A 9,158-nucleotide genomic window follows, 5' to 3' on the forward strand; every position below is an offset into this window, starting at 1 on the left:
GGAGGGGCAGGAGGACCCCCGGGTGCGCGCTCTCGGTCGTGATTGGTGGAAAGGCGACGCGGCTCTCCAATCAGAGTCGGGCTTGGGTCTTCCCACCCTCCGTCAAGTTTAAAATTGAAATAAACATGTGCGGCCGGCTAAGAGGAAAGAGGGAAGACTGTGTCTGATTGACGCCACATTCACACTATTTATATAAGGTGCATGGGCGAAGCGGGGGGGGGCGGTGTGTATCTGTCACCCCCTAAATTAGGCAAATAGATAAAAATACTTAACTAAAAGTAGAAATCGTAGAAAGGTGTTGAGCATCTGGGGTTTAAAGAAGGTAATTGAAAGCAACTGTTTTCATTCCAAATCTGCTAGACAGAGCCAATGTGGGTGTCTTGCCCGCCCCAACATAAAACCTGGCTACGCCTATGTTAAAGTGAGGTGTTAGGGGGAGCGGATAGTACTGTATTTTCCCGTGTATACGACGACCCCATGTATAAGACTTTTTTAAACCCAAAATTTAAAAATCAGTTTTTTGGTGGGGCAAATGACCTCAAAGTTTTTTGGGGGCAAACAAACCGCAACTAACCCTGTGAATTCAGCATCTGCGTATAAGACAACCCCCAATTTTGGGATACAAAAATTGAGCAAAAAACCCCTGGTGGGGGACATGTTATGCTCCTCCTGGGGCTGTTTGACCACCTTTGGTCTCCACCCTGCACTCAGCTCTCACCTGTGGCTCCGAGAAGCTGTCAGAATGCAACAGAAGCCATGCTCTGGGAAACAGCTTTGACCAGCCGGCTAAACCAGGTGAGGGTAGCCGATGGGTCTCAAATCCTCTGTGAGTTAAGGACTTCTGCATGTATCGTAAAATTTCCCTGATTTCCCTGTTTTATCTTTTTGTAAACTGCTTGGAGGTTTTTCTACAAACAAACGGTGTATAATTTTTATGAAATAATTTAATAAAATAGTACTACTGTTAGGAGAAGGAACGCATGTGGCGCTGTGGGTTAAACCACAGAGCCTAGGACTTGCCGATCAGAAGGTCGGCTGTTCAAATCCCCGTGACGGGGTGAGCTCCCGTTGCTCGGTCCCTGCTCCTGCCAACCTAGCAGTTCGAAAGCACGTCAAAGTGCAAGTAGATAGATAGGTAGCGCTCCGGTGGGAAGGTAAATGGCGTTTCCGTGCGCTGCTCTGGTTCGCCAGAAGCGGCTTAGTCATGCAAGTAGATAAATAGGTACCGCTCCGGCGGGAAGATAAATGGCGCTTCTGTGCGCTGCTCTGGTTCGCCAGAAGCGGCTTAGTCATGCTGGCCACATGACCCGGAAGCTGTACGCCGGCTCCCTCGGCCAATAAAGCGAGATGAGCGCCGCAACCCCAGAGTCGGTCACGAATGGACCTAATGGTCAGGGGTCCCTTTACCTTTACCTTTACTCTTAGGAGACTCTCCATTCTCCTCCAAGATCCAAAAACTCCAAGAGTTCCCTGGGGATTGATTGTTAAACCACTCTGGAAAGTGCACCTCCGCAAGGGGAAGAAAAGGTCTCATAACAACTCACAGCACCCTTAACAAACTGCAGCTCCCAGGATTCTTTGCAGGGAGCCATGGCTGTTTAAAGTGTTGTCATAATACTTTAAATATGATGTGAATGTGTGGCGTGCCTCCCTCCCTCCTAAGGTCATATCCACACCATGCATTCAGCATTCATTTAAAGCACATGGATTCAGCCTAAATAATCCTGGGAACTGTAGTTTGCTAAGGATGCCATGAGCTTTAAAAGTGCTTTAAGTGTCTGGTACTCCTATGGCGCACTCCTATGACGTACTTCTAAGCTTTTTGGCTCTTATTTCTGCTTGATTGCCTTGGGGCTTATCCAGACTTCCTTTTGTAGCACGGTTCTAAGGTCAGATCTGCGCTTTAAAGTGCCGCATCCGAGTGCCTTTTCTTTACTCCAGTGCCATCCCCACAAAAACCTACTCTTTACCACTAATTTGGAGCAAACAGCAATCTGTAGAAAACCCAAATTGCCATTGGCAGAGTGTTTTGGGAGGGGCAGTGTGATGCTTTGTTCAGAGCCATCTACCCACAACCTGGTGTATTTCAGATATTTTGGGCGACAACATACCTTTTTGGGGGGTATTTTTTATTGTTTTTAATAAATAAACTTTTACAACCAATTATAATCATTTCATGAGATTCTCTGAATCTCTTTACTTTCCCCCCTCCCTCACATGGTTCCTATTAGCAGTTTCCCTCCAAATCTACATATCAGTACATTTTCCATAATTTCAATTTTTCTTAATTATCCATATACTTCTTTACTTTACAAGTGATTCTTAGAGTCCAACCTATGTTTTGATTTGTTTACAATGGTCTCCTCGGGCAACAACATATCAATATGGTTGTACGATGCTGTGTTTGACGGGAGTTGAAGTAAAACTCTGTTACCTTTAGTAGATCTACTCTAACTTGGTGGTATTTTTTTATGTCATAACCCCCACTTCAAAATATCTCTGATGCTGACGGGAAAGGTCCTTTTTAATAACATTTTTACCAAGGCAAATCAGGGTGAAAACAAGACAAGTTTTCCATACAAGGTCATGTTTGCCATTACGTGAACCTTATCTTTAACAGCGCTATGACACGTTACAAGCCCCAGCAGCCATAATGATTAACCATGCTTTCAGAAGTTGGTTTTTGAGTGCCCGGTTATCACTGGAAAATCATCCTAGAGCGAACAGGAATCAATCTTCCAAACAAAGGGACCGATCAAACACAGCGAAGAGCCATTGTACAAAAGCAGTCTCCCTTTTAGACACGGATCTTAGACAGGAACATTGGCTGTGAATAAAGGGTAGTCCCTGTAGTAAGTACAAGGAGAAGCTACCATTTAAACCACCCTATGCCAACTGGGTGCCCTCCAGATGTTTAGGACTACAGCTCCCATCAGCCCATGCCTGCTGGGAGTCGTAGTTCTAAACATCTCAAAGGACCCCGGTTTGCAATGGCTAATCCAAACCTTGCTATTCCCACGTGCCAGTAACTACTTCTGTTTGTGGAGAAGGTTATGTTTGACAAGGTAAAATATAGGATGTTTCTATGTATAGGATTTCCTGTTTTCTTTACATGGTGGACAGTACAACTTCGGGCCTGTTATTGACAAGCTCTTCAAGTTAAATATTAAGCCTCCTGAATAAAACTGTGTCGGAGGAAGAATGAGTAATATTTAACTTTAATTGAAGTTTTTTTTAAAAAAAATTCTGCGAGTAATCTCCTCTTCCAGCATGACTTCGAAATGGAAGCTTTAGTTCCTCTGTTGCCACAGTATAAAGCATAAAAAGAGGGCGGTTTGATGGGGTAACCATGAGAGAGTTCCTAAGCTTTCAGGAGAGGAAAGTCATTTGATCTAACACAGCTCTCTCCTCCAACAGAGGGAAATGGCCAGAAGAGCAAGGGGGCTGCTGCCCCCCCCCCCAGCACCTGCCACCTGAAGCAGTCACCTTACTTTGTCCAGTAGTAGGGCCGGCTCTGGACAGAAGCTCACTCCTGTTCATCCTCTTAAGCAGACTAAGGGGAAAACAGCTATTAGCATTCTGACCCCTGAAAGAGATCCACATACTCCTCTGCAAATCAGGAGAGGCAGCAAGGCAGCTTCTCATTGTGTTCCTGTTGTTCCCTACAAGCCCTCATGGGATCAGCTCTCACAGAGGGAGTTGCTTTTCAAACAGCACTGGTGGCTTCTGTGGTAGGCAGGCACACCCTGGAAAAGGATGAAGAGAGAAACCTCATGTACAAGCGGCTCAGGAGCAGGGAGGTGGGGAGAGATGTGGCCCTCAAGTCCGGGGTAGCCAACGTGGTGGACAACAAGTCTCATCCATCCCTGGCCATAGGCCACATTGGCTACTAGAGCGGGTGGCAGTTGTATGCCAGTAACATCTGGAGGGCACTGTGTTAACTCTCCCTGCCCTTGTCCATCCTCACTAAGGGGTCATCCACACTTTCGCTTCACCCGTATTTTGATCATTGTTGTTATTGTTTAGTCGTGTCCAACTCTTCGTGACCCCATGGACCAGAGCACGCCAGGCACTTCTGTCTTCCACTGCCTCCCGCAGTTTGGTCAAACTCATGCTGGTAGCTTCGAGAACACTGTCCAACCATCTCGTCCTCTGTCATCCCCTTCTCCTTGTGCCCTCCATCTTTCCCAACATCAGGGTCTTTTCCAGGGAGTCTTCTCTTCTCATGAGGTGGCCAAAGTATTGGAGCCTCAGCTTCAGGATCTGTCCTTCCAGTGAGCACTCAGGGCTGATTTCCTTCAGAATGGAGAGGTTTGATCTTCTTGCAGTCCATGGGACTCTCAAGAGACTCCTCAAAAGTTCAAAATTCAAAAGCATCAATTCTTTGGCGATCAGCTTTCTTTATGGTCCAGCTTTCACTTCCATACATCACTACTGGGAAAACCATAGCTTTAACTATACGGACCTTTGTTGGCAAGGTGATGTCTCTACTTTTTAAGATGCTGTCTAGGTTTGTCATTTTGATCATTATTGTCTACCAATTAATTCTCTCCCAGGTTTGAGAGCTTTTCTCGTTGTTCTGTGGCTGTGCCTTGTGAAAATCGTATGTCACCTGCTGATACACAGAAAATTCAAAGAGAGATTTTGCTTAACCAAGATTCCATTTGGCGGGTAAGATCAGATTTTTGCAAGGCACAGCTGAAGAACAATGAGAAAAGGTCTCAGACCCTGGGGCATCAATTGGTACACAATACAATATGCGTCAAGCGAAAAGGTGGATGAACCCTAACTTGCTGTTAGTAGAGGAGTGAATTCGGGGCTTTATAAAAGTGGCCCGCAAATTTCCCCAAGCAAAACTCCTTATGATCTCAAGCTATTAAGTCACACTGATTTCAGCAGGACTTTCTCCCAGGTAAGTGTGAATGGGATTGCAGTCTTAGTTATCTAGTTACTGAGCTCAAGTTTGACTGTTTCGCCGATCTTGTCCCCAGGGGCGTTTCCAGCATCCGATCATTTCCAAGCGTGATTCTCAGGCTGGGAACAGACCTTGAGAATCTTTCTGTGCTCTGGGGGGGGGGTCATCCCGCCCCCTGTACAAACTGCACACTCGGGGGGCAGGAAGAAAGGAAAGGCAGCAGGCTTCAGGTCTGGCTCTGGTGTCCAGCTTCCGAACGGGGGGCGGAGGGGTCACATAGCTGAACTCTTCTCTTCAAGTCGCTTGTCTATTCTTAGCATGAACTTTCAGCAGCGTCTCCTCTGATGGCTTGTTTGTTTGCAGAGTGGCCTTGTCCAAATTGTAGTACGTGCAGGAGGAGCTGCAGAGTCCATGCAATTAAAATGAATAATCTGAAAAGAATATCCTGTGGGTCAGAAGGAGGCAGATCTTTTTTTCTTTTTTTAAAAAAGGGGGAGGACGACGACATTCATTTCACACAATGGGTTTGTTATGTTTTTGCTCTTGTTCTCATTATGTATCTTGTGCTTTTATCTTGTATTTTTTATGCTGTGAACTGCCCTGAAATTTAGAGGTGAAGGGTGGTAAACAAATTTAATAAATAAAGAAATAAGAAAATACGGTCGTTTTACGTTTAAGACCCTGGCAAGAGTTAATGGAGAAGTGTTTAATCCAGAGGCCAGGACTCCAGCTCTCCCACTCTGCCCCCCCCCCAACCACTCTGCCTTAGGCAGGAGCCTGACACCCTGACATGGCCCAGTGTCTTTTCTCCTTGTTATGCTATAAATCATTTCCACTTTCCCCGCATCCTCCTGCCATCAAAATGACCGATGCGTTCCCCTTTGCCAACAAGCGTGCTGCCCTAGCAGCTGGCCTGCCTCAGCGATGAAGCACTCTGCATGGGAGGCCGATATTATTATCCCATTACACCAAACCTGCCCCCCCCTCCCCAGAGTGCCGTTAACATGTCAGCCTTGACTGGAAAGAGGCAGCAATGGAGGGTCTGGACACAGAAAGGTCTCCAGCAGGAAAGGCTTCCTTCCTAGCAGAGTGCAGGCCTCTCATGCTCAAAGACACAGTGGTGTCCCATCCCGGCGAGCTCCAGTTGTGCAAATACAGTTGATCTGGAGCTCCGATGCAACAAATCAGCTTCTATCTCTCTGCCCCCAAAGCACCCTGCATGCTTTGTGTCGATGATGGGGAAATGCCATAGAAAGCGTCGTGGCATAACGTTGGCTTCATGCTACATTATCTCACCCCTCACAGGCTTTGTGCGCAAACAGATTCAGATGACTGCTCGGTAGACAGGGCCATCTGGAAGGACCTCCTGGCTCACCCAGGACCTTTTTGAGCTCCCCAGAACTCCACATCTGTCCTGCATTGGAAGAGTGAGCCGATTGGGATTGGCGAAATAAAAGAACACAGGGCTCCTTTGGGGCTTGCAAGCCTTCTCAAATGTTCCCCCACCCCATCCTACAGTTAAAGTGGCTTATAACAGCAATCATAAAAGCAAAACAATCTTTTTAAAATGAGCTAAAATCTCTTTGTCACTTTCTTCCTCGCTGGAATAGTTCTGCGTGGATTCATCAGGGCACTATTAATAACGGCTAATAAACTTGTTAGTTTTGCAGACACCAGGGGGCATCCTTGCCCATGGTTTCTTGGCAAATTTAGGAACAGTAAAGAGCCAATTTCTTAGGACCTGTCATTAGCCACCAGAAGTTTTGAGGCCAGTTCTGTTGTTAATCTCACTGTCGGAGTCTTCATAGCTCTCTTCAAGAGAGACCTGGTCTACCCACACCAAAATCAAGCCCTGGTGGGAGCTGTGCACTTGTACAGAGTGCTGCTTAATGTAATTTCCATCAGGGCCATGCAGGAGACTTTCCTTTTCGATTGCGCCCTTGGGAGTGTGTGTGTGTGTGTGTGTGTGTGTGTGTGTGTGTGTGTGTGTGTGTTTTCCATCCCCCAGCAGGCAACTTTGGGGGAGGGCCCCAGCAGCAGAGCTTGCATCCAGAAGACTGTCTCTCTACTTAAAAGGACCGGATAGGTCATGGGAATGATTTCTGCCAGAGTTCCTGGAAAGCTCCAGCCAGTTAGAATAGACAGAGAGAGAGTCTGGCCTGGTATGCGGCAGCTCCTTCTGCCCTGTGTGAGAGCTGTGTTCAAATCCAGACTCAGTGATGGAATTACTCGGGAGCCTGGGCAAATTACTATCAGTCAGTCTCACCTGTAAAATGGGAACAACAGAAAACAAAGGGGATGACAACCCACCAACTTTTCACACTTTTAATCAAACATTTTGCTGGCTATAAACATGGACCCCCGAAAGAACCAGAAACAATCACTAAAGAATCCTTTGATATTGTTCTCCATAACAAAGGAGCCTATTGAACTGGTCTGTTGCCAGAGACAGATGAACAAAGTTCCAACTGCAATATATGGAAATATGAAGAACCAGCCATACCCATCAGACTCTGAAATTTAAGCTATCAGATTTGCGTGTCTCTCTCTCTCTCTGCCCAGGGTACCACCCTTGCCACATGCAGCTTGGCAGTGAAACTTCCGCCTAGCCAAGAGCCACCACCCCCCGGGTCAGGAAATGAGGCAAAGCAGTCGGCTTGGGTGACAGAATTGACAAAGTTGTGATTTCCCTGCCTTCAACGAGGCATCCTTTTTATTTGTTTATGAGCAGGTGGCAATTTGACTATTTGCTTCAGGTGCAGGAATGTCTCTGCGGCCAGAACTGAACATAGCTCAGAGGCTGGAAAGCAGGAGGGGTTAGCAAGAGTGGCCTGGGCTTGTGATGGGCTCTGGGGCTCACAACTGTCCTTGGCAGAAAGAATGCTCACACATGACATTCAATCAGTGCACACAAATACCTCAAGGACCGCCTCTCCCCATATAAACCAACCCGGACTCTGCATTCATCATCTGATGCCCTTCTTTGTGTGCCTCCTCCACGTGAGGGCCAGAGGGTGGCGACCCAAGAACAGGCCTTTTCTGTGGTGGCTCCCTGTTTTTGGAATGCTTTTCCCCAGGGATGTTAATCGGACGCCTTCATTACATATCTTTAGGCGCCAGGCGAAAACGTTCCTCTTCAGCCAGGCCTTTCGCTGATTAGTATCCTACGGCCTTTTAAATATGTTTGTGGGAATGGGGGTGTGTTATTGTCTTGTTGTTTCTGTCTTAGCTATTCATTTGTGCTTTCGCTTTGTGTTTTTATCTCGTGAACTGCCCTGAAGAAGAAGAAGAGTTTGGATTTGATATCCCGCTTTATCACTACCCGAAGGAGTCTCAAAGTGGCTAACAATCTCCTTTCCCTTCCTCCCCCACAACAAACACTCTGCGAGGTGAGTGGGGCTGAGAGACTTCAGAGAAGTGTGACTGGCCCAAGGTCACCCAGCAGCTGCATGTGGAGGAGCAGGGAATTGAACCCGGTTCACCAGATTACGAGTCCACCGCTCTGAACCACTACACCACATTGGCCCTGAGATCTTGTGACAAAGGGCAGTAGATAAATCTAATAAATAAAAATAACAGTAATAACAGAGTAACAGTCCACAAGCGCAGTTATGTGCCTATGGACTGTACCAATCAACAGGTGCACATTCCTGGGCCCAGTACACCTGAAGGAGCGTCTCCACCCCCATCGTTCTGCCTGGACACTGAGATCCAGTCCCGAGGGCCTTCTGGCGGTTCCCTCACTGTGAGAAGCAAAGCTACAGGGAACCAGGCAGAGGGCCTTCTTGGTAGTGGCACCCGCCCTGTGGAACACCCTCCCATCAGATGTCAAAGAGATAAACAACTACCTGACATTTAGAAGACATCTGAAGGCAGCCCTCTTTAGGGAAGTTTTAAATGTGTGACATTTTAATGTATTTTTAATCTTTGTTGGAAGCCGCCCAGAGTGGATGGGGAGACCCAGCCAGATGGGCGGGGTACAAATAATAAATTATTATTATTATTATTATTATTATTATTATTATTATTATTATTATTATTATTATTATTATTCCAGGATGGCATTGCTCAAGGGGATGCAGCATGGAAGCCCTTTGAGCCTGGAACGGCTTGCAGCATCCTCCTGCCCCCTTCACTGCCATTGGCTGGGGCTTCCTCTTCTCCTTCAATAACAGGATGTGGGTTCAAGAGGCACTATTCCTGCAGTGGACACTTAACAGCTGCCACCCACATCACAGTTTGT

At 46.8% G+C, this 9,158-nt stretch overlaps 1 long non-coding RNA gene across 1 annotated transcript; it reads left to right on the forward strand.

Moving 5' to 3' along the window:
* The first annotated feature begins 41 nt into the window (after positions 1-41).
* On the forward strand, positions 42-6,406 carry LOC308576068. The gene is made up of 4 exons (XR_014003048.1): positions 42-197; positions 712-795; positions 5,279-5,439; positions 6,221-6,406. It is a non-coding gene; the product is annotated as an uncharacterized lncRNA (long non-coding RNA).
* Positions 6,407-9,158: the final 2,752 nt, after the last annotated feature.

This window comes from Podarcis bocagei (assembly GCF_964188305.1).
Source record: "Podarcis bocagei genome assembly, chromosome: 16".
NCBI lineage: Eukaryota > Metazoa > Chordata > Lepidosauria > Squamata > Lacertidae > Podarcis > Podarcis bocagei.